Raw genomic sequence first — 12209 nt, forward strand, 5'->3', positions numbered from 1 at the left:
TTCTTCATTACCCATGACTAAGGCAACCTAAGCAGGATCTGCAGTGGTACTGGTACCTGAGGTGAATTCCTCACTACCTTTCTCTACGTATTTTAAATTATTTTTTACCAAAATCTTAATGATGAATATCAATAATAAATTAGCAATCATGCTCATTTATTAAATAATTTTCAATATTTAATACAATTCAATAGATCAAATTTGAATTTGATTTATTGAATAAATAAAGATAATTAGGTTTTGTTGTTTGTCTAAGAATATTAAAAACCACCAGTTGCTCTATATTGATGCCATTGTTTAGAAGTCAGTTTTGTCACCAGTTTCCATTTGGGAAACTATTTAGCATCCTTGATTTTCCTTTTTAAATGGTAAGAAATGCATAGAGACTAAACCAGGCTGCTTAAAATGAATTAGGCAAGCCTGCTGCGACAATTTTTTTTCCTCTGGCTTTCAGTGTTCTCTGTAAAACTTTCCAAAGAAGTGGCCTGTCAAACTATGAGTTCTCTGGACACCAATGAAACCCAAGGTGCTACATTCTGCTGTATGACTTTTAACAGATATTTGAGGCAGAACATTCAGCCCCACTCTTCTTGCTCATATAAAATCCCATCCAGCTTAGTAATTTCCCATGGAAAGTTCTGGCATTCTCTGCACTGTGGTTGTCTGCTTGCAGGGGCGTAGATGTCAGTAAATGCCAATGAATGTGGCTATGGATGTTTCTCCATTTGAGAGAGACTACTGGAATACTCATTTCTTCTTGGTGTCTATTTAAATGCAACCCCCTTCTAAAGACATTCAGGACTAGATTGCAGCACACTTGTTCTAGTTCAGTGCTTCTGTTTTTAAAATGTGTAGTTTACAAAAAAGACATATAAAAAGACAGTTTGGTTTCTTTCTTATTATTGTTGACTCAATGAGTCTAGACTAGAGTTATAACTCTGTAAACTCCAGCTGAATCTTCAAGCTTGGCCAGATTCTTTCATAAATCAGATTGAGTTGTTGAGATTCTGAAGGACAAAATAACTCTCAGTTATGAGTGCACAGCTTCAGTTTGGTGAAATGATATCTGGTTATCCCCAAGAAACCTGAGCATCAACATGAAAATGAGAAAAGAATTTGAAAAAAATAAGAGAAAAAAAAAAAAAAAAAAGCAGAAGTGTATTACAAGAGTGACTCTGCACAGAAAACTGCTTAATAATTCTGCTGATAAAGTGTGAGCCAGAGAAGAATTCATTTCCCTCTCCCAGAGCTCAGCTGGGGTGACAGGAGTTTAAAGAAGAGCAGCTCTTTCATAAAGGTGAGCAGGTATGTCCTTCACACAGACAACAGGAGTTTGAAAACACTGAAGTCACTGCGAGCTCTGCCGTTGACTTTTGGGGAGGCAGAATTTTACCCTTTGAAAAGATCTGCTGAGTAAAACCAGCCACTTGTACACATTTTCTCTTCAAAGTCCATTCACCTTTCAAAAGCATTTTGCTGCTTTCATTTGCTTGCATGTCCAATTCAAAACCAGTTCCTCTCCACTTTTTCATTTTCCATGTGTTCTTTGTTCTTAAAGGGGAAATTTGGCCTCAGAAAATAACAGCAAACCGAATCCTGCTAGTGTTTGTAAAAGCACAAGTTATCAACACTGGAAAATTATTATACTGTTAATATCAAAGCCCAAGAAATTAAATATGCATCATTTGTGTCTGAATGAACAATTACTATTGAAAATAATGCCTGAAAAAGAAAAACAAAGCTTCTCAGACATAACATGAATTTTAACTTGGGGGTTTTTTTTAGAAAACCAATCAGGGTTTTAGTTTATGCATCATTCTGTTCCCCACAATAATACTCTGTCTGTGCAATCAGTGATGATAAATGGTACATAATTGTAAACTTGATATTGGTTTTCAATATTGAATTCATCATCCTGTCCTCTTAACACATATTAAATACTTTAAAGAATTTATGTATTTGTTTGATTTATCTGTGATTTTTTTTCCAATATGTAAAATTTATTAGTTTTCTAGTTTTGAGGAACTAAGAGTAGACAACATCATTAATAACACTGAATAATAGTGCTGGCCTCATTTATGCCTGACTCCTTTCTACCAATACAAAGTGTCCAAATCAAATACAAACATATTAGTTGTAGGCAGTGTAGAAAATACAGTCTGAACTAGAGCCAGTTTTGCACAGGTTTTGTTTGAGTTTCCCAATCCATCCCTGATCTCTCCAAATAAGGATAGCAAGAATCACGTTCATTTATCTTTTCCCACATGATGGACCCATTACAAATACAAAGATTCACTCAAATTGTCCCAGTGCTCTTAAAGAATAAGTAATGAAAACATGATCAGAAAACATTAATCCTGCATTACAGTAGCAAAATATACAGGAATTGTTCATCTAATTCCAACAGACACTAAGCATTTAGGGCCTGGTTCAATCATGTCAATTGTTTTTTTCATTAACACAGCTTTTAAATCTGCTCTCCAATCCTAATAAAAAGGACACTCAAAATGAGTTAAGAACTGGCCAGTGACCAAGTGGTCTGTGTAAATCTTGACCTATAGGAAGTCAAATTCTGCCCTTAATCCTGTGTGTATGACCATCATTCTTAGTGGCTGCTATTTCTCTTAATCATGGTTTCTGCACTGCTCCAGGGCATGGCATTATTTTCTGCTTAGTATGATGTAAATTTAAAAATCAACAAAGGATTTGGTAAGTCTGAAGCAAATAATTATGCAATGATGAAAATGAACTCACAGCCTTCATTCAGCTGAACTGTAACTGGTTATTTCAGGGAAGAATTTGATGCACTAACAAAAACAACAGAGAAATTCAATTGTACATAGCTATTACTCCTTTTATTACAAAGTAAACTGGTTAAGAGACCAGCTTCCCACAAAAGGGATAAGTGGAACTCTGAGCTGCAGGATGGCTGTGACAGCTTTGTTGCATGAACACATCAGCTCTCTGGATGGATCAGAATGGCCTGAGCATGTAAGAGAGCTCCATGGAATCCTGGTTGGATCCAGCAGCTTCAGAGTATAATTCTGTAGGAAACAGGATCCCAAGTACACCTGGTATCCAGAATGACACTCTGCCTTTATTTGGAGCACATGACTCTGGTAAGTATTGGGGAATGATATCAATATAGCTTGACAACTACTCTGCAATGCCTAAATTCTTATTAATGTTAATGAGAGTAATGCGTATGAACTGAGAAGCCAAGAGGCCCCTCACAATGAAAAAATAGGAAAAGCAGCATATATAATACATAATTAACAGCAATGTCATATAGGTCAGACTGCAAGTGTTGGCTGTTTAGTGCAAATTCCTGTGTGGAGGACTGGAAGATGAGATTTTTTTAATTTTATCCAGAAAATTCACACTGCAACTGAAAGCAAGAAATCAACAGCTTCCAAGCACACCTTCACCTTCTGGTTCTGAAAGGACAATTTCTTGCCATGTTCCTATGTGTCTGCAGGACATCTCTCCTAGTGCTGCCTGGGATGGAATCAAGGCTATGGGAGAAACCCGACCAATTCCCAGCATCCAGCACCAAACAGGCATTTACAGGTTGAACATTATCAGCTGCATTTGTGATTGAGTCAATTATTTGAATATTCCCCATCTCCTGGGTTTGTATCTCTTTGAATTTCTCTTACACCTTCACCTAAACCCAAAGGTTGGAACAGCCCTGAGCAAGCACAGACCAAAAAAGGGGCATAGACCCAGGAGCTTAAGAAGAATCCTGATTCTCTCCATCTGCTTACACCAATGCAATGAGGTTTCCCAAAGTTCTCCTCCTTCACAATGGAACCCAAAATCTGCTCTCCCTTAGAAAATTCCCATTTGGAGAAAGCTGACCAAACTTCCAAGTGATAGCAAACCAGAAATAGAGTTAAAATACAGACTGAAGCAGACAAAAGTTGGTGCTTGGTATTCTGAAAGAAGTCCATAGAATACATTCATTCAGATTTTATTTACAAATACTTCTAAACATGCTGGGGCAAATTTATGATCAAGCTTAGCTGTTTTCTTCAAACAGCTGCCTCCAGATAGATAGAATATTAAGGAGAGAACTTAAATCTGCAGGAAATGTAGTGTTACAGCAATTGGCATTACTTGGACACATTGTGGAACAATGCTGCTCAGCTCTGCTTTTATCAAAAGAAATTTTGAGTTCACTGCTCTTGTACTCAGTGAGGAATGGGTTTGATTACAGAAAGAAGAGAGAAGCTGAAAGAAGCTGTGAATTTATCTTTAGGATCGATTTCTGCAGGAATTTTTATCCTGAAGTTTTAGGAACTAGTTGAATGCCAGCACTGAATATAAACATTCTCTGTTCTGAACCCCTTCTCTGCAAAAGCCAGAGTCCTCATTCCCAGTCCAAAACTCTGCCACTTGTGTAGCTCAGTGCTGTGGTCTCCTCTCTTCATCTGCAATGGGCTCAGCATGAGACTTCAGGAAAGAGGATCATTTGAATTTTTATCTGCTCTGCAAATTTTGTTACTGCTTTTGTTCATCACCGCAGAGATGAGCAGCCTGCAAAGCCAGTCCACCTGCACAACACCTTATCCTGTTGCAGTGAGATCTGAGGATGCACCTTCGACTGATTGTAATGACCCTTGGACTGGACCACACATTGTTTTATGCCTCACTTTCCTCCCTGCAATGGTGGAAACAGCATTCCATGTGATGGATAATATTGACTTCTGCCCAGAAACTTTGTTTTGCATATGCTACAGAGATGAAAATTAAATTGTACATTTTGAAATTTTGGAATTTCAAGGAATTATGTTCACTGACGTTTACATGTAAAAAAGAAACCAAGCAAATCCTAGCAGCAATTCCTCAAAGTTCATTCCTGTTTTCAAATAAATTTAAGAAAACTTGGCTGCAGGTATTTCATTTTCTTCCAGCTCTATAGTCATTCACAGAATTCTAAGTCAGGATCTAGCAGGAATTGTACTCAAAATGACAGCCTGCCGAGATGCATTTATTTCTCTGGTTTGCCACTTTACAAGGGAAAAAAACACATTTCCAAGATATTTTTGGTAATGTATGACTAAGTAGCAAAATTAAAACTAGGAAATTAATAACTACATGGCATTTCAATCCCATCAACTCTAATCAACATAAATCCATTCTAATTAAAACCTGCAAATCCTGAGGATACCAAAGAGATGGCCCTCTGTTACAAGGAGATGGCAGCAACAGGTACATTCCATACAAATGGAGAGGATGCAAATCTCTGAAAGAGGCAAAGATGAAGCTGTACTAGAAGTTGTATTTTTAGAATACCACTAGACCCTAATAATCTCAAACTGGTGAAATAAAAAAAACTCATAAATTTTGCCCTTTAAAACTTAAAAAGGACTTTGACAATCTATATGAAGAAGTGTACATCTTTCAGGCTGAAAAGGGTCACTAACTTTATCACAATCATTCCTATAGTTTTAGAATATGATTAGCCCTTGCTAATCCCTAATTGGCAAAAACAAACACAAATTTTGTCCTTTAAAATGTAAAAAGCACTTGCACAAGCCAAACAGAAGATCTGAAGGAAGTGTACAACTGCGCAGCCTGCAAAAGGTTATCAATTTTATCACAATCATCAAACCAGAAATAGGACAGAGATACAAAGCATGTTCTGATCAGAACGATGAATAACACACACCAGTTTAAAGAGAATAATAGAAATTATATAATTGCACCAGGGCCTTTGTTTCCAAGTCAAAACATCTCAGCTCTTGAGTCTGTCTTTAGGACTTGATCAAAAGCCTATAAACATTAACAAGATTCTTTGCACTGACTCCCTTGGGTCTTGCACATGTCCTTAATACAACAGCTTCATGCATCTTAAATCAGTTCAGGAAGCTCCTTGTCTCTCCTACAATCCGTTCAATCTTGCACTTACAAGTGGCATCAGCTTTTAAATACAAAACTACAGATGCCAAATCTACCTGATCCTGGTAACTTCTCATATTATACCAAGATCAATAGTTCTCCTCTCCTCCTACTGCAGTGTCAGGGGAAAAGGGATCCAAAGTGAGCTTGGGTTTGTGCAATTTGTGCATATCCAGAGCAGCTACTACTGACACTCTGGGGTTTAAGGGGAGAACCCATCTTCACCCAGCTCTAAATCAGCTCTCTGAAAGAAGGCCTCTTTTGTCTACTGGTGGTTTTCATCCCCAACCAGCAGAGATTAAACAAATGCATGTGTTTGGCAGGCAGTGGTTGTCACCCTGCCAATTAGCTCAGCAGGAAGCAAACAACCTGCTGACCTTCCTGAGCCAGCATCTCTCCAAGGCAAGCAAAAGGGGCTGTGCTCAGTAGCTCAGTGTTGTTAACATCATATTCCATCACAAGCTTACCCTACCGTTCCCTGGAGTCACAGCAACAGTCCAGAGCCACGGAGTGTAGAGCTGCAGGGAACCAAAGCCATCATTATGTCTGGGGGTTTCCAAACTTCATTTGTGAAATAAATGTTGTCTTTATTCTGTTTGCAACAGCCAGTGACATTGAAGGAGTCTGGGGGTCTGTGCAGGAGTCCTGGGGGCTGGCAAGGATTTTCCAGATGAGAAAGTCTGGGAATCACTGATTTTACTACTGTGGCAAGGAACAAGTTACACCTGACTACTCTTAACATGTTTATTTCACATGTTCTTACAAATTGCCACACAGTCTCTTTATGCAAACTGTGCTAGATTTTAATACACTGATGTTGTTCAAGAATATTTAATGCTAGCTGTAGTTTCCTTTTCAAAACTGCAAGTTATGGTTCGGTTGGTTTTTTTTCCTTGCAATGATGAAAAAATAGATCACATATAAAAAGGCTTTGACAGCATGATATTTAGAAAAGCAAGAATATAAAATCTATCATTTTTATCCATCCTAGCCTGTTGTGATGTCCAGTGGTGACAGCTTAGTAAAATATCTACTCCTTCTGTGTTTTCAGTGGGAGGCCTGGCCTTTGCTTTAATATAGCATGGTCTGCAATCAGGATCCAGAGATGCAAGAGGGCTTTAGTGGATAATGAGGAAGGCAGCTTCAGTAAAGGTTCCTCAGCTCTGAACACACACCCTTTTCAGGTGTAACTTTCATCTAAGTCTTCCCTGCATGTCATTCCATTGGATCAAATCAACAGGAGAAACTGAAAAATAGGCTGAGATAAAAATGTGTTGGGACACAGAAAGATGCTTTAATAGATAAAAAGCTACAGTCTCTTTTAGAAAGGATTTTTCCACTTTGTATTCCTATTGTCTGAAATCAGGCCTGAATAGAAGAAGATGACTTGATAAAATATAGGCAAAAAATCATATAAGGAAATAATGGAAATGCTGCTATGGATTTTTGTGAGTATAAATAGTTTCGGAAATGAAACTGTCAAGCCCAGCATCTGAAATGCTGTAGAAATAAAGTCGCTTTAATGGTCAGCCTGCTGCAACCACATAAGCATTCCCTAGTTCCTTTCACAGCCCAGCATCTTGTAATTTTTTTATTTTTTTTTTTAATCTGACATATGGGGAGACATTAGCTGGAGACTGAAGGAGACAGAATCTAAAAGAGAAGCAGAAAAGAGAAGATAAGGAACAGAAATCATCAACAGGAGATATTAAACTCCAAAAATAAAACTTGAAGGGATGGGACATTCTAGAAGAGGGAAAAAAAAAAAAAAAAAAAAAAAAAAAAAGAAAGGGTGATGAGATAAGCTGGAAAATAACACAGTGAACTCAATTTTAAGCAAAAATATTAGACAGAAATAATCTGAGACAGCCCCTCTTCTTCTTCCATGCTTCTGAAGGTATGGGCTGTTGTATCTGTAAGAGCATTCCTGGCACCTGACTCTAAGTTAAATGAACATTTTGGTATTTGATTGGCATTCTAATGTCCTTCATATCCTCAGAAAGTTCCACATCTTATCAGCTGCCACAAACTACTAGTTCATGGTCCAATTTCTTCCTCTGGAAACATCTTTTGTATCTTGTTTTTCTTAAATTTTATTACCCATTAGACTGTTTCCTCATCATAATGGCAACTCAGTCTCTTTCAGAAATACATATTGTATACAATCCAGAAATATAAAATGTATAAAATCTGCCTAATACCTTCATAAAGCAGAATGAAATTTCCTATTTACATTCAAGGGTGATGAACCAAGAGAATGGATCTTTGGCTCAAACCCTGGATGAGCCACTGAGTTGCCATATGACCCCAGGCAAAGAATCTGATCCTCTTTAATTGAAGCAGTTAAAAATTTGGCTAAGAAGCAAGACCTTTCTGAAAAGCATCAGCCTTTGACCTCAGCTTGCATGAATAAATGCACTTCCAAAGTCTCAGGCTGAATGATGCAAGATGTTTTTTCAGTTATCTATCCCTAGAAGCTATGTGGTTGCTCCCATCACTTCGTATTTTCAGCATAATAAGGAACTACACCATTTAGTGAGGTAGTAACAAGCAGCACTTTGGTGGTTCTGTCAAGTGTTTGTTATCTAGAGGGCAGCTCTTGACCACCTGACTTACTTCAATTAGACTCGTGGCTGAAAGCAGTGGAGAGGAAGGAGCCTTGCATGCAGATCCTGCAGCCAGGAAAGTGAGTGAAGAATACAGGTGCAATTTATCTTGCAGGAGCTCAGCCTAAGTAGAAAATAAACATCAGTTACTGTTTTTTGTTCCCACAGTTGATTATGAGATCTTCGCCATCACTAAGACCCAGAGAGGGATAACTAATGTCCCTGAGGCCAGGATGAGCGAGGCCATTGGATGTCTCAGCTCTTAGCAAGGGCCAGAGACCTGAGTTCCTTTGACTCCACACTAAACTCAGCAGTCAGTATCACAACAAATTAGTTTTTGCCTCATTTGTAAAAGCAGCAGGCACGTGGTGAACACACTCTCACCTTGCCTCTCTCTAATGAACCACTTTAGCCATATCAAGAATGAATTTTGCATAATGACTGCAATATGAAGTAGTTAGGAGCATTTGTGATGGAAGCCTTGAGGACAATGACAAAGGCACCCATTAAGGAGACGATCAGCAGCTGAGTGTCCCAGTAGAGTTGGGCAAACACTGAAATCCATTTCCCTTGGATATTCATTTGAATTTTTAAATGAGTTTCTTTGACTGTTCACATCTCTTTTGTGCTCACTTTCCATGAATAGCAAATGAGCTTTAATAAGGAGAATAATCATGAAAAACACATTTTAAGCTTGAACATTTGCCAAATGAAAACTTCCAATTGCACAATAAGTGGTTAGCAGTACATATGTCATTTTATGACTTTTACATTCAATTAAAAATATTCACTGTTGGTCAGTTATCACACAGGGACATCAAGGAAACCCAAATAATATCACTACATACAGAACTGGGCAACACAGGTTAAAGTATGATTATATGTAATTAAGTATTCCTGAATTACTTACTGGCTGAGATTTAGTTCTTGACAATAATAATGAAAAAAAAAGTCTTGAAATCTTGTATTCTTTCCTCTGTATTTTTTTTTTTTAAGAGTAACCTGTTATTTACCCAGACCTGCCAGGCAATATGATTTTCCAGAGGACAGAGTAGTTATGGGCATAAAATCTTAGCTCAAGGGCTTTTAGTAAGAAGAATTTAAGGCACCTAAGATGCACAGCTGCAGCCCAGAAATGCAGTGTAATACATTTTCCTTTAGTTTCCTTTTATACATCATTGAGCTCTCAAGGAAAACCTCTTATATCTCATTTGTAGAGCAAATCACAACTGCAGAGTTCCCCATGAGTCAACCCCATTTAATTTCTGCTGATAGCAGCCTAAGAGGGAATTAATCAGCTTCACCTAGAAACTTTGTGTTATTTTGAAAGCAGGGGGGTAAAAAGTCACCCTTGCTATTCTGTTTTCTATTTACTGGGGTATATAAATAAATAAACCTTAGAGCGTGATATTGTGCAGCACTGACCCCAGACTTGAGCGAGATGTACCAGAGGGAGCACTCCCAATTTGGAAGTGGGTGGAAAATCTGACCTGTTGGGTCTTTCCATCTCTGACCACCATTATCCTCTGAACCCTGCAGGAGCTGCTCTGCAGGCTGAGACAACCCTGAGCATCATCTCAGTGCAAGGGCTCCCACCAAATCAAATGCATTTTGATAAAAAATGATTGATATGGTGGCCTTCTCCTTTGATCCAAAGTGTTTTCATAATTTCTAGCACAACAAATATAAGCATATTTTATGAAAGCAGAAAATCTGGACTACACCGAGTTATTAATCAGCTGCAAACAACCTAAAGCTCCCTGATCAGACAAAGTGTAGCATTCTAAATATCTCAGCATAAAGGCTTTTTTCTCTTTAAATAATATTGAGGCTCTCTCATCAGTAAATCCAGTGGGAAACCCTGGGATAAACTAAGCCAAGGTACAGAAAATAAGTGAAACACTATAGTACACAGCGTTGCATTCCTGTGCTGTAAACTTTTGAACTGCATCCATGGAAGAAAAGGATGGGGGAAAGAAGATCAAATGCATGCCATAGTAAATATCAGGTATTGTGATAAATTGCTTTTATGCTTCCAATAATTGTAAACATCGTGTAGTTTCATATTCCTGACATGCTTGAAGAGATCTGCAAGCCTTTTTTTTTATTATTATTTTATTATAGAGAAGCATCGCTTTCTAGTTTATTTTGTGGAGAAAATTGTCTTTTTATGCTATAAACAACTCCAAGCAGTTTGTCCACGGAAGCTGAAAGGTGGAATTTTAGCCCATTAGACACGGGCAGGGAAGCGAAAGTTCCTATTTCAACCCAAACTCGATTACAGAGCGTCCCCCAGCGGGGGTGTCCGGTACTGCAAACGCAAAACACTAAGCGGGTTTGGACGGACGGAAATCCACGGAGAATATTGGGAAGCCCAAAAATGCACGAATAAAAAATCGTTTTCGCTAAAATTAGAAGAACATTAGCATTCTAATTGTAACGCTGTATAAATTATTTTAAAGGATAAATGAGATAATCATCAGTCAAAGTGCAATCCTAAGCAAAATAACAGAGTCTAATTAACATGAGATCTGACAAAAATAATTAAAGGAGGGGGACATAATTAATGCCAGTGGACATGGGATTACATAAAACAGACATTGTTAAGATCATCTAATGTCTTTCTTTTTTATGAGTTCAAGGAATGGCACATTAATCTCGAGACCTTTCTAGATGTGGGTGCAATTTTTACAATACTTGGCTTTTACTGAGCCAGCGATCCAGAAGGAATCTCCAAGAGAAGGAAGCATTTATCCAGTTTAGGTTGAGTTAGAAGGAGATGATGAATTGCTAATTGTTCCCCAATTGCTTTAAGAATGGGAGAACCAACTTCAAAAATATGCTATAAGATAATCAAATCTTGCATCCTCTACTTCAGTCACAGAGTACTTGGATGAAAAAAAAATATAAAAAGCCCTTTTTCAAATGGAAAGATACAATTTCTATTGATTCCATGACTATGTGGATTCCAGATTTATCTTCTGCCTCTTGTTTGTGGCATTTGTCAGGTGAGTCAGGCTTCGGAAGCTTGAGCCAATTGCTGGTATTCTCCAGTGACCTCAAATTTCTTGGCCCAAACACTTCTGTGAAAAGGTAACACTCTGAAATCTGTCCTGCATCTTCTGACAGGCTTCTCCAGGCAGGGAGAGCTCCCAAGAGGTTCCCACTTCCCATCCCAAGCAAGCACAACTGTAAAGACTTCCATTGCCCATGTGAAAATAAAAGCTTCTCTAGCACTCACTGTTGTTATACGCAGGGGCATTGCACAAAGTGAGGAATATATTCTACCATGATTTATTCCTTTACAAAGTACTTCATGAAGTTAAGCTGTATGAAGCAATAGATGTCCCATAGTTCTGCAAGCAGAGTGCACATCATCTTTATTCTTCAAGATTTGTTAAGATGTTCTAATATGGATACACCAACATTTTTGCAGCTTTTATTTTAAAACAATTAAATATATACATGTTATCTTGCTAGTTTTGGCTGTCCCTGCACAAATGTCTTGCCTTGTGTAAAGACAATAACAGATCAGCATGAAATAGCAGAGTGTGAAAGTTCACCTCTGATCTCACAGGGACAAATTCAGCTGTCAGATAAAGTGCCAAGAGCTCTCTTTGGCTCTAGTGACTCCAGCTTTGTCTTTTGCAGTCATTTGAGGTTTCTTCCAAGAGAGGAAAGAAGTGGGGAAACACTAGA

This window comes from Lonchura striata, chromosome 11 (genome assembly GCF_046129695.1).
Source record: "Lonchura striata isolate bLonStr1 chromosome 11, bLonStr1.mat, whole genome shotgun sequence".
Classification (NCBI taxonomy): domain Eukaryota; kingdom Metazoa; phylum Chordata; class Aves; order Passeriformes; family Estrildidae; genus Lonchura; species Lonchura striata.